A 27,767-nucleotide genomic window follows, 5' to 3' on the forward strand; every position below is an offset into this window, starting at 1 on the left:
TTAAAGCCCTGCCTAACACTGTCCCTACTGTCATCTCCTTCCTGAAGGCCACAATCTCCCATGATTTCATGCAGACTCATGAACTATGCCAAAACTTCCATAATACATAAGCCTGCCGTATGCAGATCTAAATGTGTACATAATCTATATGTGCAGTTGGTGTCTCACTGGTGACCCTTTTGCTTCTGCTCCTGCATTACCTCGTAAACTGGAGAGCAAAGAGGTCAGCTAGCAAATACAGCTGAATTTTACTTAACTGACTGTGGATGACCTGTATATGAAAAATACATCCAAAATTTTATGCTAGGGAAGGGAAAAAGTGTTTGAAAAGAGTTTTGAATGAATCCATATGTTTTGTTAAACTGTATTTTTAGGGATAAATCCATTTTATTCACAGTTTGACAAGCAGCATTCAATTATTTATGCTCATGACAGAACAAAACCGGCTTAGTTTTCTGACAAGACACTGAAAAAAAATCAGATTTATTTTGAAATCAGCCAAAATGTTTATTTGTGTCATTTTGTAATTTTTCTCAGTATTGCTACTTGGTAATCAGCTGACCAAGTTTTCAACAGAAGAAGGCGTTCATTAATCCTTGAGTTCAAAGGGAGTCCCCACCTGCCTCATCCCACTTTTGATTCTCCACCTCATGCCATTGCCCTCCAAACCAGCACTTCAAAGTTGAATGGTTCTCTTGGCAGATTGCTGGAAGCCTTCTCTTCTTCGGATCTCTAAGTGTGCCGCAGCCAACTGGCCTGCAAGTAGAAGCAGAAAGTAGTGAAGTTAAAGAAAGAGCGAAAAAGTTTGGATGCCTATCTGAATGCTAGCTGCTTCCATTAGTAATAATCCATTGTTCAGTGAGAGAGCTAGTGTTAATGACCCCTGTTCAGGAAAGCGTTTAAACAGAGGCTTAACTCTGTCCCTATTCAGGCTGGCACTTATGTCTCAGTTTAAGTGCTATCCTGAATAGACTTTTTTTTCCTGAATCTGGGCCAATTTCAGTTCAACATCCCTGAGGAACAGATGCATTCTTCCCCCCCTTCCTAACAAGTGTAGAAAAACATGAATCTAATATGTAGCATGGAAGCGGGAACAGTCTAGGATAAAAAGAGGAACCTCCTGTCTTCCTATCAGCACAGACCTACCAGCATGTACTCCCCCAGCACCCAGTAGTACTCAAGGCTTCTCATAGATGGCTGGTGGAGGTCACTGCAACCCTGCACCATATGAAGCAAGAAGATGTGTCACATCAGGTTGGGTTGATGGAAAGTACCTCATTTTAAATCCATCTTTGCATTCCTGGGAAGGAGCAAGGGTGGTTTTTTTGCAAAATGCTGTAAGATTCAAGGACAAAGCTGCAAACTGCACAATATTATTACTCATTATTCAATGAGTCATCACTGATTACCCAACATCAACAGCAGTAAGAACATGTCTCATCTCCTAAGGCTCACCTATGGCCTTATGAGTAGGGGAGATGGGAAGGGATGTAGCAACTGCCCTATGTTTGGGGGGAAGTTTATGACTACACATTGAGAAAGAAGTATATCAAAGGATACTCTAAAAGATGTAAAGGGCTGATAAGCACCAAGTTCCTACATCCGTCTTCCACAGGCCCCGTTTAAAAACTCCAGGAATGATTTCTTTTTTTCAGCAGCATGCTTGCAGGCAGTCAAAATTACCCCAACCACTACCTTTCTCTGCTAAGTTACGCACAGAGCTCTCATCCCATGAGACTCTTCTTCCCACAAATCCAAAGAAGCAGGGCTACCTGACCCCTTGGCGGGACTGCCCAAGGCACAAGAGCATTGAGCACAAGAATGGGCATATTTTTGTATGAGTTCAACCCAAGAAAAGTGACATTGAGACTTTTGACTTTGCAGAGAAACTAGTGATGCTGGCTCAACATATACTGTAACTTGCAGAGTTAACGGCACTGGCAAATCAAATGTTGTTTATGTTCAGCACAGGCAGGGGAGGAAGGAAACAGAAAGATTAATTAAAAATTTTCTAGGTGGTAAATGTGATGAATAGAATCCATGGAGCAGGGCTCAGTCCCACTGGAAAAATGGTATCCTGATGTCTTTCTTTAGCCCCAGTACGAATCAAAACTATTCCTGTCACTAAGATGCTAAAAGGAAGTTAAAAGGAAGGTAGACACTTTCATTTCATTGAGCTCATTATTAACATGGGAAGGAAAAAGCAGAATATGAGGAAGGTGCCTCTAAGGTCACTGGTAGTGATGTGCTAGAAGAGTTTTGAAATCTGTTTCAAGGAGCTTGGAAAAGTGAAACCCACATTGAATGCCATCATTGGACTATGACAATGTTTTCATTGCATTCAACGTATTTCACAAGGTTCAGCTATGTAAATATATGGGCTGCCTTTCCCTCAATAAAGGGTGCAGCTTGCAAAGCCTAAGGAATTTTTGGTTGTGTTTTTTCATATATGATCTAGTAGCCTTCCTTTCTCTTTCATATTATAAACATATTATTACAAATAGTCAGTGAATAGACTTTTCTTCTTTTTCCTTGCATTGCTTAAAAAAAAATGAATTGTTATAAGATTTAATGATATGATAAGCTTTAAAGTTCCCCTGGGAAGCTACCGCAGCCTTACTGATTTACATAAGCATTTTCCTACACATAATACAGCATGCAAGCTCTCTGATCTCATTATTCATTAGAAAATTAATGATATCTCTCAAACGTGAAAGCAGACCAGTTCTGCAGAGAGTGCTGGAAATTGGCTAGTTCTCGACGCGGTAGTCATTTTCAATTTACTGGCTTGAAAAAAAGATGCTTTTAAGCAAATAAAAGGGTGCTGACATCAAACAGATACTTGTCTTGCTGCCAGGGAACGAGATGCCTTTTAAGGCAGGAAGGTGGGACTTGAGTGATGTGAATAGGAAGAAAAGAAAACAAGCCAGTCAGAGTTAAGCAGCTCTGCCCCATTCATGAAAAATGTCTAGGCTCATTTCCTCATTGCCAGAGGTCTTTTTTGCTTAGATTCTAAAGCCTGTGCTCTGTTCTTGCCAATAATAAATAGCAGCCTGTTGTTAGAAAAAGTGCGAATTATGGAGGTTTTTTAAGTGCTTTTCCCCAAGCTGCACAACTTGTGGCATCCCATAGATCAAGAGACAACGTTACTAAACCCCTCAAAATTTGCTGATAACTATATCCCAAAATTGAGACTGTCTGTGATTGTTACAGAATGAACTATGGCATATTCACTCACAAGGAGCAAATGTTGATCATCAAGGATGGCATGAATTGCCATATGACTGACCAGATTAAGATCTGATTTTTATCCTGTTTCTATTTAGATTATAGGAGCAGCAATTAGCAAAGGCTAACTCCACTGTGCAAGTCTGCTAGTTTGGGATATGACTAAGAAACAGGATGGTTGTTTCTGTCGCTGTAGTAACAAAACTGTCAGGGCTTTAGGAGGGGAGTCTCTAGCTGCACAGTGTCTCAAAGCGGAACACCTTTGTGTCCATCTCTTGTAGTAAAATGGATGAAACCTGTGCCTGCTGCTTGTTGAAGTAGATATAATCTTTCCTTGTGAGATTTGATTGCTGCTTTTTAATGCAATTCATAGCTCAGATAGCAACAGAAATTGTTCTGGGGTGTGGTAGAAAAGGGATATTAGACATGCACTGCAACATCCTGTTTTGGAACTAGTTTGATATGAGGCTCAGCATTACAAAATTCTGCACTCAAGCTGTTACTTGCCAAATCTTTTGCACATTTGTTTTTTCTTTCCTGTGATCGGTAGCAACATAAAAGGAAACATCTGGCTTTGCAGTGTCCAAATTAGGGGATACCATAGGAAAAACACACCATTTGAAATAAGGTAGTATGAGAATCTGTGCAATTTTCACACTCTTCCAGTAGGGAACCAAATATGTGCTACCACAGTGAGAATTCTACCACACTTCCACCAGTGAAGGCAAAGTGCTGCTTTGGTGTTGTGATGTTTTGACCATGTCTTCAACCATTATGATATCTAATGAATACAGGATGCAAAAAAAAAACAAACAAACTAAAAATCGTCCAGTTATAGCTGTCACCTGAGTGTCAACTGTGCTTTGGAGGATGAGATTTGCACACCTTTTCTGAGTTGAGATCAGTGCGCTGCAAGGGAAGCAATGGTTCTGTCAGAGAACTCCTACGGATGTGCATGAGTATATATGTTTGGGGGTTAGATTAAGATCTCTGGTGAGTCTTTACTAATGGCAGGAGTTATTAGGTTAAAATATCAAGACATATTTGGAAAGAAAGAGGTTTCCAGTCTGGAAGAAAGGAAAATCTTACTTGCGCTTGCATGATTCATCAGCTGCAAGACTCCTATATAGAACCCCTCAAATCTATACAAAAAACTATGATCTTAAGGTCCTTTCCAACCCTAACTATTCTATGATTCTATGATACATGAAATAAAATTCTCTTGCAGACCCAAACCTTGCATCCAAGGACAATGTGGTCTTTCTGCAAAAAGCTGAAAAAGCTGTTACTTCATGGGTTGTTTTGAAGTAAGATTTTCTCCCTAGTAAGATTCAAGGCCATAGAAAAAGGTAGCCAGCAGACACAGAATAAGAGTGGGACTGTTCCTTTAGGCAGCAGTGCTAGCTGGTTTTACATGTCTGTTGAACCAAACATTGCCCAGGCAACTATTGATCCTGTAGTGAAACGAGGGACTGTAGTGGTAGGACAAGGGGTAATGGGTTCAAACTTAAACAGGGGAAGTTCAGGTTAGATATAAGGAAGAAGTATTTACTGTGAGGGTGATGAGGCACTGGAATGTGTTACCCAAAGAAGTTGTGAAAGCTCCATTCCTGGAGGTGCTCAAGGCTGGACTGGACAGAGCCTTGGGTGACACGGTTTAGTGTGAGGTGTCCCTGCCTATAGCAGGGGGGTTGGTACTTGATAATCTTAAGGTCCTTTCCAACCCTAACTGTTCAGCGATATGAGGATGCTCTCAGGACTAATGAAATTAAGGGCTTCCTCTAGAAATCACATTAAATGCATCTGAAAGAAGCATGCATTATCTTGCCTTTTAGTGATTAGTTGTGCTTCCCATGGTGGCAGGAGCCACGCATAATGATACCCCCAAGGGGACAGAAGACTAAGGAGTAGAATTCCCTTTAAAAAAAATGCCAGCCTAGATGACACTTACAAAATCAATAGGACATGCTTTCTGTTACTGGAAAGATGAGAGTCATGAATTTTAAAAACTGTTATGCATATTGAACACAACTCACCCTAGAAGAACTATGAAGTATTATAATAGTCTTGAAATGTGAACAGCAAGTAAACTATGCAGTCTCCAAAGAATTCACAAAGAAAGGCATGCAAAAATGACCAAAGGTTGATTGAGGGCCATGAAGGGGGCAGGTGGAGGATCCATTCTGCTTTGGAATGAGTGACTACAAGAGTTGGAAGCGGTAGTCTTAGGTGAACAGATGAAGGCGAGAAAAAAATGCACAGGTGAATTAAGTAGGATACAGAAAGGGTGTAGCTAGCTTGGAAAAGATTCGCTTGTGTCGAGCAGACCTAAATCTTAACTGTGAAAGATAACCCCTAAAATACAAGATTACTCTAGATTGATGATCTGTAGATTTCTACAGCTGAGGAAATCAACAAGAACTCATTTTGAAAATAGTGCCCAATAAAATGGGTCACTCCAGTCTGGTGAAAATCCTAGAGGACAGTCAAGGCTATGATGAACTGAGGCCAGCGATGCTCTGAAATTGGCATCATGTTTTCTTCTAGCAGTTACAAAATGCTCCAAAGCTCTAATCAAATCCCACTCACGTGGGTTTTCTACAATGGGCTTCACTTTGTTCCTTGTAGATTTCACTGGTACTTTCAGTTAATGCAGGAGGATCCAGTAAACCCAAAGCACTTCTAATTAATACAGTTTGTCTAGTAAACATGGGTAAATCCTTGGGTGACTAAGGTCCAAGGCAAGATGGAAAACTGAAGGCAGTGGGGTAGATTTGTCACCAAACCACCAACATCACTTTGAGGGCTGATATTACCTGTATTAGTCCTAGTGGAGCAAACCATGGAGAGACACTAACACAGGAAATGTGCACAGTGCCATACTTCAAGTTCAGCACCCAAGTTTGGAGCCTGGATAGTAATGCACTGCTGTGGGTTACGTTTTTAAGATGGGTGCCTAAATCCACCCCTCTTCTTCTAAAAGCAGGTACTTAGGCATCTAAAAATAGGTCTGCATAATTATCCTTTGGAAAGCAGATTTTAAACTGTGCAGCTGACACTTGGGAATTCCAAGTGGCTGATCAAACTGAATAGAAAACTGTAGCTATAAAGTGAATGAGTGACCAGACTATATTGAAAAGACTGGCTTACTATGACAAGAAAAGCCAGTAGCACTTTTCCCATGATCACCAGCACTTTGATTTCCCCAGTACACAGTCCAATGAAGAGAAGAATTTCATCCAGTATCCCACATCTGGATATTGCCTTATTCTGTAATTTGCTTTGTGTTTTTATTAGACTTATATTTTATTTCAGTGGGAAGTTCTTTTTAATTTGCAAAGTGTATGAAGCAGCTTGTATACTCAGGAAGCTATTTACCACAAACCTCTGATTCTGGGGGAAGAGAGGGCAGGGTAAAATTACTGGAAATTGAGATTTAGAAACAAAAATGGTGTGGATATTAGTTGAAGAAAGCAGAAGATATTGCTACACAAATCACATGGGAAATAATAAAACTCTGCACATGGAAATCTACTTTTAGGAGTCTCTCACAAAAAATCTTTCTCTCTTGAGGCAGTCATATCCATGACACACACATGGCACCAGCAAAGTAAGTGTCACACAGAGTAGAGGTTGAACTCTTGCGTTAGAACTCTAGAGATAAGTCAAAGAATAGTACAAATCTAACAGCAGTTTTAGGATTGGTGTTCCTGATGTAATCACTGCTTTAAGAAGCTTCTCGCCTTTAGTATTGATTTGGATCTGTCACATGTACGTAATCTAGCACAAACCCCGGTACAGTATTAACCTCTCAGCAACTTCTAATGCACTTGGACCAAGGTGAGATGACACAATTGCTTATCTTGGTGTTCCAGGTAGATGACCTTATGTTGCAAGTCCTAAAGCTAGGCTCATCATACTCTCAAACTACCAGAGATGTATGGTTTCACATCAATTGAATAATAGACATAATTCTTTTTTTCAGAACAAGGACATCTAAGAGAGATCAGAACACTAAAATTAGAAGTCCATGTTTCCCTCCATTGACTCCAAGGGGAGACGACACGGCTACATGGAGATGCCTTGAGACTGGCAAGATGATTGTCATACCTATTGTTGCCTTTGGGCAGCTATATCTCAGATGTCTAGTCTCACTAGACACTTAGCAATAGGTGATCTGAATCCTGACTTGGATTTCTAGAGAAATATGGAATTATATAAGACTTATTCTGCAAATCTCATAAACTTCTCTTTGGTGGCTCCTGGGAGGTTTCTCCATTACATGCAGTGACTCTGCTGGTACCAGGTAGGCTGGGATAGAGATATTTGAGACAGGCACAAAATGTTGGATACAATAGCCCTAGTCTGCTGTGGATCCTGGAATAAAAAGGTGACCTAGACCTGGACCTCATCTCACAGGACAGTGAAGGCAAAAAAATTTGTATCTTTTCCACTGGACCTGTGCAGGAGCTGATCTGTAAAGGATGCATCAGTTTTCTTCACCTCTCTGAAACCTAAGGACCATCCAATGTTTTGATGTCAGTAGATGCACTAATGTTTTTCATATAATTCTAAATGAACATGTGATATACTTAGATCCATATTCTATTATACTCACAAAATACGTTCCACACTTCATTGTGAAAGTTTATGCTGGGCAAGAAGATAAAGTTCACTATGACTGATCAAGTACACAAGAACACAGCCATGGGAAAATGCTAAGTACAATGCAAAGTGATGGACTTCATGATGATATTTTTATCTTTCTCATAGGCAGAATGCTGAAAGGGACGTTCCAGCAATGAGTCACCTCCTGTTCAGCTTGCTCAGGTGCTGACCTCAGTGGCAACAATAGCAGTATCAGCTTTTTGGAGAATATTTTCTTTCAGATCCTCACATCTTGAAGCTAAAGACAAGTTCCAAACTCCTGCAACACCTCTTACTTGCTATGCCTCCTCCTGGACGATGTTTTGATGGTTTCTTACTGCTGCAGCAGGATTTTAATTGCCTGAAGGATAGGAAGCAAATTGTTGTGAGCCATTTCAGTATGTGTACTATGATCTAACTGAGAGGCTTAAACCTCATTTGGAGCACCTAAGACAGAGAAAAAATAAATTATAGTGACATTATAAAGCACAGGTTCAGTCATCAGTGGGGAAAGTTGTGCAATGAACATGGTGACTAAGTGTTACTGCCCATGAGTGGAAGAGAGTAAACCAAATTCTTCAACAGAGAGGAAGAAGCCATTTCTCCACCAGTGCAGAAAGAGGGAAGAGACAAAGTGGTGTCTTCTCAGCGACAGTGCCCCTGGTTCTACAGACATGAAATTGCCAGCTCAGCCCTGGGAAAAGAAAAAATAGCTTCAGAATCACTCTGCTATACCAGCCAATCAGTCTCCTGCTGAGACCACTGATGGATCAGTACATGCAAACGGCTAGCTAGAGTTTTGTAGATTTCAATGTGATGTTCAGACCCTTTAAGTCTTATGTTTTGTATTGGTGAGTGCCGCAGCACCAAAGGTTTTTCTCACTTGTCCCAAGAGCATCTTCCCACAGACCTGCAAAACATCTGTACAAAAGCCAGAAACAAAAGCTTGGCTCCTAAGCAGAGCTAGCAAAAATTTTCCACCAGAATATTTGTATCTCAGAAGGTGTCATTTCATCAAAATTTAATCTTTCCTCTGGAACTTGCTACTTTTGACACTGTTACCATGCCAAAACCCAAACACAATTAAATAAGATCAAACTTTCCTGTATGGGAACAAATGCTGGGTTTGTTGGGTTTTTTTTGTCCTTTTAAAAGGAGTTTTATTTTTGTAATTTGAAGAAATAAACTCCAGAAGTTAAAGCTTACATTTGATTCCTCGACTTTCAGATAACTCAAAAATATATTTTTCTGATTAGTCTGTTTCACCATATTATTTTTGTTGTTCTTGTTCATTAGCAGGGAGACCAATCAACTACCCAGTGCAAACTTGGCATGTCCTCAATGATGGAGGTTATGGAGTCCAACCAGCAGTATGGAAAGCCAGAATCACACAGCAATCCTTTTCTCATCTTGTGCTGTTTTTTAAAGTTTATTGAGGTCTAATTCTATTAGGAGAAGCTCAGAGAAGATGCTGGGAGGCCAGGAAACTTGGAAAAACTTGGAGTGAACAGTCAGTGCAAATCTGTGTCACCTCTGTGCCTACAGGATTTCATGGCACCAGACTCCCAAATATTACTGTGGAAAAGGCCACTCACTGAGATGGGACTGAGCTCTTTGCAAAGGATCCATGAGACAGATGTGCAAATCTCTTTTCTACCATGCCTTTTGGGATCTCTTTATGAGGTTATTTCATACGTCAGAAACGGCCCTTTCTTTGAGAACCCTTGCTGTTTGAAGGGGACTACTTACTCCTCTTGAGCTTCTCTTTTCCTTGAGAGTCAGGACCCTTCACAGCTGCAAGCCTGTTGAACAGCATAACACATCAGCAGACCTCTGTGCCCAAGCAGAGCTTTGATCACAAACAAGGAAGACATCAGCAGAGCACACTCTTTACTGAAAAGTAATTCCACACTTAAAGTACACAATGACAAAATGTACTGCTTTTCAAATGGGACACCGACACAGCACTATACCAGGCCATGTGGAGATAATCAAACTAGCCTGCAAGGCTGTTAGGGTACCCAAAGCAGCCTACCTGCCATAGCACTCAGCCTTGTCTAATACAACCTTCATATCAAAGACATCCAGTCCTCTGAGCAGAGCTGCCAGAAGAGAAGGGTAAAGCTATCCTTTATGGAGCCTTAGGGTCTAAACCTGCCCTGACACCTATGATAAGTAAGTTAAGTGGGATATGTCTGCACAGCACCATATCCCATGATGTTAGCTTTCCCAAGACTAGTATGTCAGTATGAAGAGCACTGGGGCGCTATAAGCACCCATGCTCTTTGGCGCAAACAGCTGAGAAGCCAAAGCAGTAGATATTGTCCCATGGAATGTGGGTGACTGCACTGCATTTCTTTTGACTTCTCTACAGATAAAGCTATGTCCTTTGGGGTAAAGCTATTACCAAACCCAGGGTAAATATGCACTGTACGATATGAGTAGTGCTCTTGTAAAACGGGATTGTGCTCAATTTGGCAGAGATGAGTTTATTGGAATGAGCTGCAGCAGCAATAAAACGTAGACACTTTTAGATAATGTCATCAGTGGCCATCATATAGTTAATACTAATTGGGTTCCCAAATACCAAGAAGACAAATTCTTGTAGCAGCATGTAATTAGTGGGGGTTAGACTATGCTTGAATTTGCTGCTTAGTGCTCCCATGAAATTGGTTCCTTGGGGCATATCACAGAGGAGAAGAAGTAACTACAAAAGATGTTTCCCAAAATTTCATTCCTGTGTCTTGCTCCCATGAAGCCAATGAAAATACCCACATCAGTAGTGGAATTGTGAAATCGGTTTCTTCCTTTTGATTAAAGTATACAGAAAGGAACCTAAGTTACAGGATGATAATATCAAATCCCCAAAGACAGACACTTCCTCCTGATACTTAGCATCTTGGCTGGGTATTTGTGCAAGATTTCTTATCTCAGCAGCATGTGGGAGCTGGGAACAAAGACAATCAGGGAAGCTGGTGGTACCGTTGTTTTCCACTCTGAATTAGTCATCTGAAAGCCTAGCTGGTAGCTCAGACTGCAGTGCTGAGCGGTGCATTGCTCCATAACAAGAACAGCAAGCCTGAGAGCGTTTGCCTCCACTGCAATTCAATCAGGGTGTCTTGCAGCTCGAATTGCTACTATTTTGTGGGTCACTACCTCCTCCAATATTCTGTGTGCCCTCTCTTGTTTTCTTTTCATTTGCTATGCAGGCTCGCAGACCTTCCTGCTAGGTTTCACCTGGGAGGCCCAGAACCCCTGTTCTGCAAATCCTAACAGGACCTTGATGGATGTTAATGTCTCTGCCTTTCATATCATTTTACCAGTGAAACCTTTGATCTGTCAGCAGTCTTTATATCAATGCAGTCATCTCATAAAATGGAGAATATGACAAAAATATCTGTTGTGCTAACATCAAGTATTTCCCCCCACCCCTCATAAAAATGCAGCATTAGGGAGTTTACTTTACCCTTCAGCAGCCAGATGTGCCGTGAGGGTAGAACTGGGAGCAAAAACATTTTTTCATTTTATTTTGGGTTGCTTTTTTTAGAAAAGCAGTCTGGTAAAGGAACTTGTAAAGCAACAAGTACTGTACATTATGATTCAGAGCAGCAAGGGACAGCTGGAGAGACTTGATTGGCTCCAGCCCAATGAAACAGAGGCTTCTTGTGACCAGCTGCTGTGCTGCAGCATGAATGACAAGGGTAATAATTGATTACTAACTGGCAGCTCAAAAGGAAGAAAGAATTAACAAGAGTGATGAGGTGCTTTACAGCTTGGTAACTGTAAAACCAGTAGAACAATTAGCGGAAAAAGAAAGGGTTTTCACTTCTTACCTTAGAGCTACAAGGACAGTGCTAGTTATTGTAAATCGCATGACAAGCAAGCCAGACGGGCAGGTCAGTGAGTAATATGGGGGCTTTGCACACCCACAGGTCCCCCGGAATCATTCAGCAGATTTACCGGGGAGCAGCTAAAACTCAGTCAAAAGTATCCAGCCATGCCAATTACATTGGTAGTCAAGGCAAGGTCTCTGAGCCGTCAGCCATAATATCATAGTGGATCTGAAACCTCCAGCGAATGGTGCATTGTGACAAACCAATTCTTTGCCTTTCAGTGGGCGATCGCTCGATGGCACATACACTCTTTCTGCCCTGAGAATAAATGCATGCCTTTTTCTTTTCCTTCTCTTTTCCCCCCCCCTTCTTCTTGTAAATGGCTTTTGTGCTCACCAGTAAATGCACTGGATGCATTGTTGCTACACCTTTCTTCAAGGGGCTTGTACTGACCTCATGCTCTGGGCCATGTAAAGCCTTCTGGCCATGGAGAGCCAGCCTCTGCCCCTTTTTCATGCAGAGTAGCACCTCACTTTGGGCCAGATCATGGCCAGCATGCCAATGCAAGAAGTAAGGGGCCATAACGTGTCCTATGTCTTGCTTCTCACACACAGGGGAATAATAGCCTCTGAGGACTATGCCCTTTCCTTAGCCCAAGTGGGAAGAAGGGCGAACTTGATGTATCCTTCATTTCCTTTCCCAAGGCATCTGGCAGCAGGAAGCATGTGCTGTGCCAGCTACAGACCCGTCACGGTTTGCTCCCTTCCCAGAGCTGCAAGGAGACAGGTCTGACCCAGCGGTAGCTCAGCAGTGGGTGGCTCCTTTCCTGGGGCAGAAGCACCATGGTCTGGTCTAGCTCTCTGTGAGGGGAGCTGCTAAAATCAATGGGACTAATCATGGGGAAAGGTATCATTCAGCATGAGCAAAGCTGGCAGCCTCCAATCTGACATATGGAAAATGCTCTTCTGGTTACTGGTTGAAGCCTCTTCAACCCAGCTCACCCTCACCCCTCCTCCCACTCCAGAATCTGCCATCCTTCTGCTTATGAAGTAGCTCCTTACCACTGGCAAAGTCTGCACCTTCCAACTCAAGATTACCGAGATTTGCCTCTTCTATCTCTAGCGATTTGAAAGCTAAATAACCTATTCAAATTGAGGGTTTAGCCATCTTCTCAGCTACTACAAAGACAGCTCTCCCCAGGGGTGAATTCTTACTACCTACCTCTAATGACTACATGAGGATGGTGCTGTGGCTGCCCCATCCCTGGCAGTGTTCAAGGCCAGGCTGGACAGGGCTTTGCGTAACCTGGTCTAGTGGGGCCTGTCCCTGTTTATGGCAGGGGGTTGGAACTAGATGGTATCTAAGATCCTTTCCAACCCTAAACATACTATGATTCTATAGTCTCACACTGTCCTATGAACTTGCCTCAACAAGTATTTAAGAGCTGACTTTGAAATTTCTATGATTCTATAGTTTCACACTGGCCTATGAACTTGCCTCAACAAGTATTTAAGAGCTGACTTTGAAATCTTTTGGAAGATATAGAATGGGGAACAACACTGTCATGCCCTGTTCAGGGTCTTACTGTGACATTTAAGACCAGCGGAGACATTCAGTAATGCATTAAGGAGATCAGGATCAGTCCCCTCTGCAACTTGGGGGCACAGCAGCTTAAGCTGCACAGCAAGTAGAAAGGTGGGCTCAGGCTGCTAAGGTGGCATCCCACTAACAAGAAAACCTGCCATGACGGAGGAGAACTGAGCTGCTCCAAGGTAGGGGTAACAGGGGCTGTCCTTGCTCCCAGTGAGCAGGACACTAATGAAATAAACTTCAGACAGAGGATGCTGCAGTAGAGCTCAAGATGTACAAATGCAAATGGTACAGGAGGCATGTCTTCATCAATTCACACTTGAAGACTCCTCTAAGGACTGTACAGGGAACTTTAGTAAAAAATCTACTGAAAATCCAAGGCCTGGGGGTAGGTTGGCAGGTCTGGGGTTTTTGTTATTATATACATAGAGCAAAAATGTGCTTGACTAATCTAAACCTTGTGTTACCTTCTTATACTGCTGGAGCAATTATAGTTGAGAAAAAAGCCAACCCAAAACACATCACCCAATATGGAAATACTTTTTTTTCATGTTTGACATTTTTACATATTTACTGACAGGGCAAAGCCTATGATCTAATCGGTCTCCATTTCCCATAACTGCTGAGAAGGGGCTGGCCCCTCCTCCACATTCCTCAAAGGGCTAATGATTAGAAAGAAGGCCATGCAAAACTCAACAGAATTAACTCCATCTATCATGTAGTGCTGCTGAACTAGGGGAAAAGAAAAAAATGCTTTCTCCCAAAGGTGTGCTCATTGAAGGGTACAGAGCGACTGTGAGTTTCTGTGGCAGAAATGGGGTCATTTTGAAGAAACAAGGTAGTTTTAGCCACTTGTTCTGGAAAGTGAGACGCTATTCTGCTTTCCTTTTGCTGAAATGCATTCCTTCCCCACCCTTTTTAAAAATCTTTTTAGTAGCAATGCCACAGCCTGCTGGGAAGAAGGAAGAAAGAAAGGAAAAGAGAGAAAAGAAAAGAGAGAAAGGGAGAGAGAAAGAGAGAAAGAAAGAGAGATAGGAAGAGAGAAAGGAAGAGAGATAGAAAGAGAGATAGAGATAGAGAGATAGAGATGATAGATGATAGAGAGATGATAGAAAGAGAGATGATAGATGATAGAAAGAGGGAAGGGAGGGAGGAAGGAGGGGAGGGAAGGAAGGAAGGAAGGAAGGAAGGAAGGAAGGAAGGAAGGAAGGAAGGAAGGAAGGAAGGAAGGAAGGAAGGAAGGAAGGAAGGAAGGAAGGAAGGAAGGAAGGAAGGAAGGAAGGAAGGAAGGAAGGAAGGAAGGAAGGAAGGAAGGAAGGAAGGAAGGAAGGAAGGAAGGAAGGAAGGAAGGAAGGAAGGAAGGAAGGAAGGAAGGAAGGACCCCAGTTCTGCTCTTGTCAAAGGTGATGGACCCATCTCAGTGTGTCAAGCAAACTGCCTTCAGTACAGATCAAACAGACACAAAGCACTAGCATCCTGGCTCAGGAAAAGACAAGCAGCAGCTGTTTCCTCCAGAGAAGCTGTAGAGACACAGCTGCAAGCAAGAGAGAGCAAATAATCAGGTGGTCACAGAAACAACAGAAACTGGAAGCAGAGCACAAATTATGTCATCAATGGTGATCAAGGTTTTTGGAGCTTGGAAGGAATTAAAAACTATCCCAGAGAGTAAACTGATCTTCTCAAAGAGCTGTAAGAGCACAGTTAACTTTTCTTCTCAGGCTTCCCCCATGCATGCTAGCACCATCAAATCATGCTGCTGTGACAACTCATGGGAACAGGAGGGGGCCACAGGTGAGAAGAGATCTCACCCTGTGGAAACATGGCATAGAAATGCTGTATCTGGGGGCAGCCAAAAGTAAGATGCCTACTTGCTCTATAGGCAGAAATGTCAGTTGTTGTAAGTGCTGTCAGCAGATAAGCCCTTGCTTTCAGTGGCTTATCACTTTGCCACGCAACTAAGTTCAGGCATCACCTGTGCAAGACCTTTGGCCATAGTGGAGAGGGATATCCTGGGATTTAACTGTCAGTTTGTTTTTTCCTTGATGCTGGCAAAAATAGTTTAGCTGATTGTAAGAACAAAGTGAGGAATAAGGAAAGGAGATTGGGGCTCACTCAAGAAGAAATTGGACTGGGACAAGCAGCTGGGATTTGTTGTGGGAAAGGATGAGTTGTGAGTCAGCATTGATTTGGGACATCAAAACTTGAGGGAGAATCTAGGAGTAGATGGGCAAGAATAGAGGTGCTAAGGGAGAGGTCTGAGAGGGAACTGGAACTGTGACTCGCCAACAGAGTACAGTGGTCTCACAGAGGACTTATTCTTATCCCACTTTACAGATGAGGACACTGGATCACAGGGACATTGACTTCTCCAAAGATATGCAGGTAATTATGACAGTAAATATAAATCCGTTGCATTTCTATTCAGACACAGGAAAAGTGGGGCTTGCCATGTGACCACCCTTCTTTTTGGTACCGAACGGATTGCCTCTCATACCTTCACAATGGGATGTAGGAAACTTGAGTATTTCTCAGAGCTCTCCTGCTGGAGAGCAAACAGCATGGGTCCCTCACTCCACCTCACTGGGGTCCTGTTGCTTGTGGCTTTCAGGAAATGTGATGGACCAAGCAACTCACTAAAGCACTATGTGGCAGAAGACCCAGTCAAGCCCCAGAGCATGCCCTGCAAGAGAGAAATAGGGCATGAGGTTTTCTTATTCAATGCTCTCTGCTTACAAGTGCAAAGGTCTCAGGTTTTCTCAGGTTTTGCTGCAAAGCCAAAATTCACCAAAGGAAAAAAAAAAAAAAGAATCTGGTAATCTGTTATATTAAAGATCCTAAAGAACACAGCAAGAAAAGGAACTACCTGCTTGCAAGCGTACTTCCTACCTTGCACAACTTTATTCAACTGTGTTTATACAAGTGGGTCTGGCTCATGCAGCTTGTTCAGACAGCACTAGTAGGACATTTTTACTGAAAAGAACAGTACAGGAAAGGATTCATAAACTGTGGGAGAAACCCAAATTCCTGTATAAAGCATCTTTGGAATCTTTCAATAGCTTTCCAGTGACTTGTCCTGTTCATTGCAGGTTTCTACAAACATACCAACAAGAGGACAATAGCTTAGCAGCCAGCAGACTATCATCATCATCACCACCACATTATTATTCCACCAGATTTACCAGTGGGGAAGGAAAGATAATTCCTCTTTGTAAACTATCAACTGCTCCTGAAAGTGCAACATGGCCTCACAGAAACCTCCAGACTTTTTTCCTCTGCTTTAATTATCACATACTAAATGCATCACCATCTACCATGCACCCACACAATTTCAGGCTTATTTTGTGACTTCTGCTATTCTACAGGCTTCAGAAATAAATCAAGATATGCGTGCATCATGACAAAAATATTCCATGCTCCCATTTAAGGAAGAAGATATGGAGGTATCATTAGATACTAGGAGTTTGTTCACAAAGGTGGGGAATAAAGAGTGTAGGTGCTTCATGGGACTGCAATCAGCTTAAAATTACTGTGATTCAAACTGAAAGTAAAAGGCACTGATGCACTCATTGCTTGAAATTAAAGTGCACATCAAAAGGGGGTTAGTGTTGTTAAGCAAAACTGAAAGTATTGCAGATAAAACACCTATTCCGCTAATCCTCCACTTAGACATTCTCATTTCTTCACTTCACCTACACATGCAGGGCTTCCCCTCTGCTGCCATCAAACTTTCAGAAAAAAAATCATTATTTCTAAACTTCATTACAGTTAAAGTTAGCAGCACAGAGTGCAAGACCCTGGGAAAACTGTTCTGAGAAGAGGATTGGTCTTACAGTAAAACACTGGACAGAGACTTCTGAAACGGGTGCAGTTCTGAGGTCCTATGTAGGTTTCCTGTGTCTGATCAAGCCATTCTGTGCATCTGTGCTTCAATTCCCAAATGTCAAGACGGAGTGATATCACAGCGTTCCCACACTCAGCTTGACGGGACTGTGTCAAGCTTATACTTTGGAGGTTGGGTTTTAGACTTCACTTCTGCTTGGCCTCTGATCTCTGTTAGCAAGCTGCCCATGTGTTTCATTCAGTACCAAGGGAGGCTTAGCTCAGCATAGGGAACCCTCTGCCCTTTGACAGGCTACTGCACATATGCACATTAAATCATCAGAGCAAAGTACAAGAACAGCTTTGGGAGGTGAGATCTGTAAACAGTCTTTGGGCTAAGGTAGCTTGTGACAGCCCAGCAGATACAACATTAGGTCAAACTAAGGTGGCTTGACCGTTCAAAGACAATGCTGGCCCTGATCCTCTTTTGTAAGGGGCATTTTAGATGAACTATATATGATCTTTTCACACTGCCAGCCTTCCTGAACTTGCAACTCTTCCAATCCTTCTGCTGAGATTCCCAGCACACATTTGTGCTTCTGTCTCATCCAGTCCAGGGAAACATATTTTGCAAAAAAAAATTCTTCTCAAATCCCCTTTCTTTTATGCAGTGACAGCAAAACAAAAGAATCAGAACACAGCCTGTGACTGTAGCCTTCAAGTTTAAGATCACATTAGCAAGAATTTATCTACATTCACGTTATATTCACAAGAAAAAAACCTGACAAGCCTGTGTTGTTTGAAGCTATGAGTAAAGGAGGAATAAAAAGAAAAGTAATAAAGCTGTCTGGTTGGAGAAGAGCTAAAAAGTGCATACAGGAAAGCACAGAGCATGGGAAATAGCTTTTTGCTATTACTTGTCAAAAAGGCAGGAGAGAGGGTTTTGAAGAGTAACTAGTATTAGCAGTAGTGGAATTTCCCCACCAGTGGGAGAACCACAGCAAATTTCACAAGGAAAGGGTGTATGAGAAACAAGTTCTGATATTCAGCACACCTTAAATCCCTCTCTTGGAAGAATGCCTCATGTCATGCAATTCTTTAGTGTTGCGAGGTCTCATGCAACTTGCAGAAACAGCTACACACCAACTCTGGGGCTTCCAGCCTTCAGGCTGCCAAGATCCCAAGATGCTACTCTGTACTCCCTCGTAGCCTTGAAGACCTGTCCCAGCCCCAGACTCACCTTTACCTCTGGCCCTGCATGCTTTGTAACGCCTGGTATCTCTCCCCGTAAGTGAGTTTTATAGGGACCATATTATTAACCTAATTCAAGGCATTCAAAGAAGGAAGTCAGGTTCATTAAGCCTTTCAGAAAGCTGTATCTAATAATAAACATTATTTTGCTTTCATTCCAGGGGCACTGCCACAACCCAGTTGGACAGAGCAGCTGTACCAGGCTCCTCAGGGCAGAGGAGTCCAGGCTGTGAGTCAGAACAGGCTCCCTCTCCATCCATTGCACCAACACCATTGGTTTTATGATCTCCAGGAGGAGATGGCTGTGGGTGCCAGGGGTGGATCTGCAGAACGGTTACATCAGGGCACTGTGCATCCGGAAGTAAACCTAACAGGAAGGATATGATCTTGCAGGATACGTTTGTCATATTACTTGAAATTTTGAAGACTAAATTAGGTGAAAGGCAGCTCTTTCACTCAGACATCCACCCGAGACCACGGACTTCACACTGTCTCAGGAAAGCAGTGCAAGCACAGAAGGGTTTCGGCGCTGCTAGCGAAGTGCCACTGATGACAAATGCAAGTGAGCACAGAGCAAAGCTCTTTCAGTTCATTAAAATGTAAGGCTTAGAGCCTGGAAGAGGGGAGGTTGGGATCAACCCTATGGAAAACTCCTGTGGAATTTAACAGAAAAAATATAGCAATTTTGAAAGCTTATTGGGAATATTCCTTCCCCTGAAAAGGTTTTGGGTTTTTTGCACTGGTTTCCTTGAAATCTGTCCTCACATATTTCTGCAGACCCTCCTGGATTCATACCTATTACATTTCACTAGACTTTTCCATGCAGACATGCAAACTGAAACCACAGAAAATATTTTCATGCACCCTCCACCCTCCAGAGCAAACCCACCACGTTCTCCCCGACTCCAGCGAGGTGTGACGTGGCGGCTTCCTCAGAGGTGCCAGCCAGCCCTGAGCAGCAGGCAGAGAGGCAGCAGAACCAGCAGAGGGAAATAAAGCCAGCTTTTAGGTAAAGATCCTGTGCTCACTGCCATTCCCCTCCTTTCTTTTGCTGCCGAGCTGCACAGCAAGTAAATAGACTCACAGATCGGAGGATGTTTATAAGCCACTCTTAGTAGAACACTGACAATCCTGAACAGGAGGTGTCCACGAGCAAGCAAATCCAGCTCTGGTGAAACTGAGTGCACCTCCTATTGAGTCCGGAGGGAGCTGCTCCCAATTACACTAAGGCTGAATATGGTCCCATTACTGACTTTATTTTTTATTGTTGAACATTGCTTAAAAAAAAAAAAAAAGACACTGGAAAAATGTGCATTCTATCAAGTGTTGTGAAACTGTGTGGGTTGGAGAAGGCTCAGTTTTTAATAAAGGAAACATTCATTTCAAGGACTTCTGTTAGACAGAAAAGAGGAGGCAAGCAGGAAGCTGAAGCCTTTCTCCTAACCCTAGTTCTCCCTTTGCTATTAAACAATAATATTTTTAATGAAAAAGAAAAGGGAAAAAAAAGAGGGGGGCAGTAGGAAACCATGTAACCGTGGAGGCTGAGGAGGTTCCCTTACCTTTGCCAAGGTCAAAGCCTGGCACCACTTAGAGTGGAAGAGTGCTGGGTGCTCAGCTGGCTCTGTGGGGATCCTAGTTGTGTCCCATTCACAGGAAAAGGTGACACACTGGCCTTTCTCTGGCTACTTTCAGGTTCATTTTTGAAAGGTTCTATGGAATGTTTAAAAGGAAAAAAAAAGGTAGAATTTTAGTGGCAGATTTAAACCAACCAGAAAACTCGGCATACTCTCCTTGAGTCACATCCAGGAATACCTACATGTACAGTGAAGAATACAGAATACATATGCATATACATACTGAAGAATACAGCCTTCAGTCTTGTTACATTTTCAAAGGCATTTTCCACCAGGGGGGTATAGGCCTCCTGAGTTTTAGGTATAGTTAATTCTTCCCAACTTCCCTCTGTTCTGCTTCCTCCTTATTGTTTTCATCTGCCAGTACATCCCTGCCTGATTTGTCATAATTTCATGTTGACATACTGTAGTAAGACAATTGCAGCTGCTCTCTCTGAAGAATGAAAACAGGGATCTGTCATCTTCTCTCCCTTCCTCTCCCTCCCCCTCCCGGCAGGGATGAATTTCACTGGGAATGAAGGAACCGTAAGTCGCCACCAAGAAGTGGCTGCGGTCTGCCTGTGCAGAAGGCTGGCAGATGATCCCTTGTCACTCAGATCTTTGTTTGGACATTACAGTTTATGCTCAGGCTAAATGCTCACCCGTTCAAGTGTGTGTATGTTTATGTAGTCAACTCTGGGATGCAAACGGCATTCCTCTTATCATACGGAGGGAGGATATGAGCTCATTCATAAAGAATCCCAGCTCTGGGGTGCCCCACTCACTTAATCCAAGCATCCCCTGCATGTCCCTTCTTCTGAAAGCATGGAAGAAAAGCAAAGCACAGTCCTATTGGCTTTTAATAAGTGGGATAATATATTTCAGAGAGGAGCTCAGACAGGAGAGGAAATGAACTTGGCTAGACAGTCACTTAAAACAAAAAGAAAAAGGGGGGGGGAATTTGCAAAACTCATTCCATTATTTCATGTAAATATACTTGGCTAAGACAGGCTGATATAATCGTAAGATGCTGAATAAGACTAAAGGCCATGTCTCCCCTTTAGACAGATTTAGCAATGCAGCATTGTTTATTAGTCTGCTTGATAAGGAAACAAATAGATTATTCCCTTGGCAGTTGCTGACTGTCAAAATAAGCAAAGCTCCAAATGTTGTACAAAGCCTCTGATCCTGGAAAAAGGCCCCATGACTGGTACAGCACCCAAATCAACCCACTGGGGCTCTACCTGAGCTGAGGGATCAGCTTATGTGATATGCTTTGCAGGTCTGGGCTTAAAATGGGAGCAATGAGTAGCTCATGTTGTAGGCATGTGACTCAGCACACACACAAATTGGAGTGTAACTGGGATGCATCAGTGCATCTGAAAGGTTTTCTGCTCAGGGCTTTGGTTGAACACATAACCCCCAAGTGGTGAATTAGTAAATAAGATTTAGGAGAAAGGAAAGCAAGGAAGAATGGGGAGAGAGCTGTTGCCACTGAATGTGGTGTGACTGTTTGGGCTCATTAAAACAGAGGACATTAAAAAGCTAGGAATGGTTCTTAAAGGTGCTGCAACAGTCCTGAAAACCTTGTATGAGACCTCTCACCATAGGCAAAAAAGACAGCTACCACTTAACAGATCTGACAGCCACAGCCAGCACCAGGTCTGCTCTGCCTGTGCCAAACTGCCAGTGAGGAAGAAGGCAGGGCATGTAGCACAGCCATGAATGTGCCAGGAGGTGCATCTCTCCTGCCCTTCTGTGATAGCTTCCACCCCTTTCCCTAGTCTTCCCCTTCCACTGAAAAAAGGTCCACTTCTGACATCCCACAAGACAAGAAAGCTTAGCTTTGCCTGCAATAATAGGCTGCCCTTAAAAATACTTGAGTGACTTCAGTCTGTTTATTTTATCCAAGAAGATGTGCCCAGGCAAAGGTTTCTAAATGCTTCCATGGTAAGACCACAGGGCTCTCATCTAGCAAGTGAAAAGCCTAACAAGACTTCTGATAGCAAGGTGACATGTGAAAAGAGATACCTTAGAGGTAAAATGTCCACTCCAAGGAGAGTTATCCACTGGAACAACTCAACCAGATGTGAAGGGGTACAATGATAAGACATCTTTATACCATGGCAACTTTCCCTCTTGTCATAGTCAAGTTCAGCTTCCCAATATGGGGACTTGACACAGAAACTGCCGGACAAGGTGTCTTTTTCCATGTGATCAGTGAGCTCAGGCAACATCATAATTTCAACAGTCTCTGCCAGCTATAGTGCCAGAGACGCTGAGAGCTGCCCCAGTGAAGTGAGGACACCATCCCAAAGTCCCTGGGAACTCGAAGAAACAGAAGCTGCAGAAGGTGGGAAAAAGGAGTAGTGGTAACAAAAAGCTGAAGGGTAGACCAGTACAGTCAGAGATGAAGAGGTATGATAATATCTCAAAGGGGATACTAGTGCCACTCAGTTTGCAGTTCTGATATGGGGAAGGAGCAGGTCCTGGGTGATCCTGCAGCAAGGACCATGTACTCCCAGGATCTATGCTTGTCAGCCCACTCTGCTAGAGTGTTAGAAACAGCTCCCTTCCCAAACCCTGCCCCACTCCACCACCAGTCCCACCATGCCCCACTAACCACCAGTCCTGAGGCTAAGCTGCACCTCCTTCACTCCTAGCAAAGGTGACATGCATGAACACACGCACAGGATTACACTGTCACTTTCAAAGTCTTGCTCAAGATCACATAAGAAGCCTGTGTGAATGCAAAGTGCAGAAATAACCTTCTGAGTCTTGAGCTAGTACCCAACCCATGAGGCACATTTTTCCATAGGGACTTCCTTCATAAAGCCATGCCTGAAATGTTCCGATCTTCCTCCTGCACAAGCCAATGAGTAGTCTATAGTCATTGTCAGCAGGAACATGATCATCCATGTACAATATTGAATTAAAATGTTAGAAATAGAAATGGCTACAGGTTACACTGGAGGCAATTTTTCCAGTGTGTGGGATTTATCCAGACTTCATGATGCTCTTCTGTTTAAATTTCAAGCTCCTGAAGATACGTGGTGACATAAGCAACTCACTGGTATCCTTTCAGTGAATCTTCAGCACTTGTTGTTGATGAGAAAGCTTAAAAATGGAATGGGAGATGAATGAAAACTGAAAAAAAAATGTGAATAGAACTCAAACTACTTTCTAAATCTCATTTTTTAGCCACTCCTGTAAATACTTGCACCCTGAACTTTTGGCACTGGCAATATTTCTTATGCTTATGCTTTAAAGTGTGGGGTGCAGACTATAGTCTTTCAAAACTAATGGGAACTTCCTATCACAAAAGCGCAAACACCTTTTTTAAGACTTGTTATTTTGCAAGTGGTTTATAATTTTCAGAAATTGTTTTTAAACCATTTTCTTCTAAATCTCATGATGTGACTGAGCTGGGCCCAGTTTTTACTAATGTTTTCTACCATGTAACAACTGATAAAAATCACTATAAAAGAGTTTGAATGGGAAACATAAGTTAAAAGTGAAGATTGTTTCAAACTTTTCGTCATATTTATTATTTCTTTAAATGCAGCTAGTGATTTTGGATCCAATTTCCAGAACCTAATCTTGAATTAATCTAAAGGACCCCCATTGACAGAAGAATTCAGTTTCAGCTGTGAACATGCAGCACACAGAAGACATAGTACCTCCGAGATATCACATTATGAACAGCTGGAGGCGAGGCACAGAAGTTCACCAGTCAGTTTCAAAACTCTTGCCCATAATGAATTGCTATATTTATGCTCTTTAAAGTGCAGAGAGTGGAATATATTCATGCTATATTGCTCTTCCAACATACGTAGTTCCTTCAAATCCAAGACACGTTTGCGTCTAGCGGGACACCACACATCTGGGGACACATTTGGCAATGTTGTAGCTTCAGCTCTCAGCAGTAAAACGCATGTGTTAGTAGCTACCTTTTCCTGGAAGTATCTCTGTCAACATTTGTGGAGTACCCAACAGACAAGGATGGTGACTGTGACAGACAATCACAGGAAGGTCGTAATCGCTGTCTCCTCACAGCAGGGTTCAGAAGTGGATGGTGAGGTACAGGGGTGTACACTGACCCTGACAATAAAACAAAACCTGCATATCTGCCTGCTGAGCTAGTATGGTGGGATGGAGCTGGATTTCCATTTGTTCAGTCACTTCCCAGCCCTCAGAGTGGCTGCATTTAGTCAGAATGGCACTGCTTTTCCCAAAACACTTGGGGTATAGCTAGCTGGAAAGATGTACTTCCCCCTTGAAAAAATATAATAACGACAAAACAAGATCTTCTAATTTTTCACTAAAAAAGGTAACTGAGTTTTCTCATTTTCATTTAAAAAAAAAAAGACTCAATCAAACAAACATCCTTTTCAGTTTGGAAGGAAAACCCATAAGCTTTCTAGAAACAGACCTTGCATCCAAACTTGAGTTAATAAGCCAGAATTAATAAGCTGCTCTGTCAAATACACTCTGGTAGAAAAAATTCCACTGTTTCCTCAATTAGCACACATTTGTACACAAAATTGCATGCATATTTCTTTCTGTTTCTATCCAGTTGTCCTGTAAAGGTCTAAAAGGCTTACAGCAGCTCCTATGAATGAGGAAAAAGAGCACTGCATCCAGTTTACAGATGTGCAGCAAGATTAATCAGATTTACTCAAGGACACACAAGAAGTCTGTGCAACAGCTAGGAAGAAAACCCCAAGTCCTAGTCATGTGCTTTAGCCACAGAATTATCCTTACTCTTGGAAAAGCAGAGGGGTGCTTTTGTGGAAAACAATGAGTTGTAAAGCCTGAGGAAAATAAACTCTCCCAGGCTTTTTCTTAAGCAGGGCTGCAGAAAGAATTTGTCACAGAGAGGTTGCTTGTGGGGTTGTTTAAATGTGGATTTTGGTCTCATTTGTAGTCTGGTTTGCTTTAGTAAATAAATATATACATGTGTTTAGGTGGGCTTGAATAAACCTCCATCAGTGAAAGACTCCTTCACAAAACCACTGGTGCATAGAAGAGCCCAGCTTCCTCTGCTTGCATGCGACTCCACACCCATGCCACCCCACTGATGTCATAAATGCTAAATTCTTTCATCGTTGTTTGAAACAAGACCTCCATTATAAGCCCAATTTTGACTCTCCCTCTAGACGGAAAATAATCAGCCTGAACTTTCACAGACATGATATTATCCCAGGGTAGAGTGTCCTTTTAGGAAACTCGAGGCTGACTGAACAAAGTTTTCAAGAGATTTTGGGTGAGGGAAGCAGGGGGGATGACAAGGAAGTACACAAAATTGAGCTGGTTTTATGATTTCCTAGCTTACTGTTTAGGAAAAACCTTTTAGGGAGGAATAACCAGAGGAAATAAAGCAGGTTTTCTTTTCCATGTGGTATCATGAGATGCACACACTGCAGCACTATCTATAAGCTCTAACTGACCAAGCAACTCCAGGGCAGCTTGCACCTGAAGTGGCAACACGAGATAGAAAGTGGCTCTGGAGTAGCTAGAGCAGTCTGCCTGAACTTTAAGACACTGGATAATTCAGGTGAGGAGGGACTTCTGGAAGTCCCCAGTCCAACCTCTTGCTCACAGCAGGGTTAATTCCAAAGCTAGATGAGATCTCACAGGGCCATGTCCAGGCAAGCTTAGACAGCTTCCAAGGATGGGTATCCCTCATCTTCCCTGGCCTCCTATTCCTGTGCTGGGATACTTCTTACAGGGAAGTATCTTTCCTAATCAAACCCCAGATTCTTTCTTGCTGCAACATGTGCTCCTTGCCTCTGCTCCTTTCTCTGTGCACTTCTAAGAATCTGGTTCTGCTTTTTCTGTAACTCCCCTTCAGCCAGTAGAAGACTGCACCTAGATCCAAGTCTTCTCCAGGATGACCAAACCCAGTGCCCTCAGCCTCCCTTCGTACATTAAGTGCGCCAACCCTTACCATCCCAGAGGCCCTTTGCAAGATTTGCCCCAGTTTGTCAATCTTCCCCTTGCTCTTCGTCCAGAAGGAACACAGGCAACAGTGGTACCCGTTGTGTGTATTGACTCATCCTACTTCAGGCTAGCCTGATTGGAACACACTGGCTGCAAATACAGCTTCAGATGCAGTGCACACAGAAAGAGTTGAGAGGGAGAGCAGAAAGGGTGATGCCAGCTCAATGCCCTGGCCTCAAAGTCCAGAAGTCTGTTGATAGGGATCTACAATGACAGTTCTTCCCAGAGGTTGCACAGAAAGGATGTTTTTTCTTGCCTAGTATGGTCCATCCCCATCAGTTTCCCAGCTGCAGAGATACATGCTATTGTTTTGAACATGTGTGGTATCTGAAGTGCTCTCCCAAGGAGTTTCTCAGGTGGTCAGCACAGGTTTCATAGAATCCTGGAATGGTTTGGGTTGGAAGGGACCTTAAAGAACATCATTCTAACACCTCTGCCATGGGCAGGTTTCTCAAAGCCCCATCCAACTTGGCCTTGAACACTTTCCAGCTTGTTCAATTCCACCATGGTCTACTGCAGACATCAGTGGCACTGCAGACAGATTTTCCTCTGCATCTGCACAGAAACAGCGTGTAAAGGACAATCAGGGCAGCACAACTGAAGCAGGCAGCTGAACGGGCTGTTCCACACCAGAGGAATGGACTGCGGTTTTTGAAAGTAAAATTATGCCTGACAACAGCTCAGTGATACCAGAGTTATCTACAATGTACCTCATGAAACTGCCCTTCGTCCAGCCTGGGAAGACTCTTAGGGACTAGAGATGGCTGAATTGTTCCATTCCTCCTCCCAGGATCAGGGTGAAAGCGAAAAGAAGCATGATCAAGATGTTCATGGATGACAGTCGAGCCTTCCCGATAGAATTGCTTTCTGGGGTCATTCATAGGGGGGATAACTGAAATAATAGCTAGCTCCAGGGGATCTGCCTGGTCCTGGATCTTAGAACACGAAGAATTTAATGTCTTTTTTTTGTGGCCCTATTTTTTCTCTATAATACAGGCTGCAGGCTCTGACTCCAGGTGAGGACTAGGGCTTTGATATCTTCTAGAATACTCTTGTTTTCCTAAATAATTCAAGCAAATGATATTAACAAAAGTTTTTGCATGGGAATTGAAACCTAAGTATGTCTGGTATGTGTAAGAGATAATCAGAGCAATACTGAAGCAGCATATGATATATTTTGTTTTTCATGCACCTTTGCCTAACTTTCCAGAACTTCTGCTGACTAATCTGCCCTCCACAAGACCCCTGCCTTATTTCTGTGTGGCTTCATAGTATCATCTTTGAAAAATAAAGCCAAAAACAACTTGTCAATGCAATATTTTTCCACTTTCTTAAAAAACATGATACCCACATGCCCTAAAAGCTACAGCCAGAACTGCAGAACCAGCAAGAAGGAGTCTAAATCCAGTTGCAGGCTGAAGACCTGATGTGTTGAGGCAAATGATGAGAGAAATCAGAGCTTCCTACTACTGAAAATAGTGAATTTACACTGGCAGAGCATATATAATTTTCTTCCATCTGCAGAATATCCACTGGCTTTTAAAAACATGATTTTATTATGGTAGAAAAATCTGTTTTGGTATAACTTTCTGGTATACAACAGTTGCAATGGTTTTCTCCTTCTGAGGCTTATCCAGTTGATGAACAATGCTAAGTAAAGAAACTTGGCTTTCCAGCAACAGGTCTTCTAAAACCTCTGTAGTCTTTGCAAGCTTTTAAAAACTTTAAAAAAAAAAAAAAACACAAAAAAAAAACCACAAGAAAAACCCTACTTTGTTTTTAA

General features: G+C 42.6%; 1 long non-coding RNA gene across 1 annotated transcript; it reads right to left on the bottom strand.

Moving 5' to 3' along the window:
* Window positions 1-486: 486 nt before the first annotated feature.
* LOC133281121 (uncharacterized) lies at window positions 487-19,465 on the bottom strand. The gene is made up of 3 exons (XR_009747385.1): window positions 19,258-19,465; window positions 15,793-15,978; window positions 487-756 (listed from the first exon to the last, which is right to left on the bottom strand). It is a non-coding gene; the product is annotated as an uncharacterized LOC133281121 (long non-coding RNA).
* Between the last annotated feature and the right edge of the window lie 8,302 nt (window positions 19,466-27,767).

The sequence above is a fragment of the Pezoporus flaviventris genome, unplaced genomic scaffold, assembly GCF_033815535.1.
Source record: "Pezoporus flaviventris isolate CSIRO_AGI_PZ_B2104156 unplaced genomic scaffold, CSIRO_AGI_Pfla_v1 ptg000096l, whole genome shotgun sequence".
NCBI classification, from domain to species: Eukaryota; Metazoa; Chordata; class Aves; order Psittaciformes; family Psittacidae; genus Pezoporus; species Pezoporus flaviventris.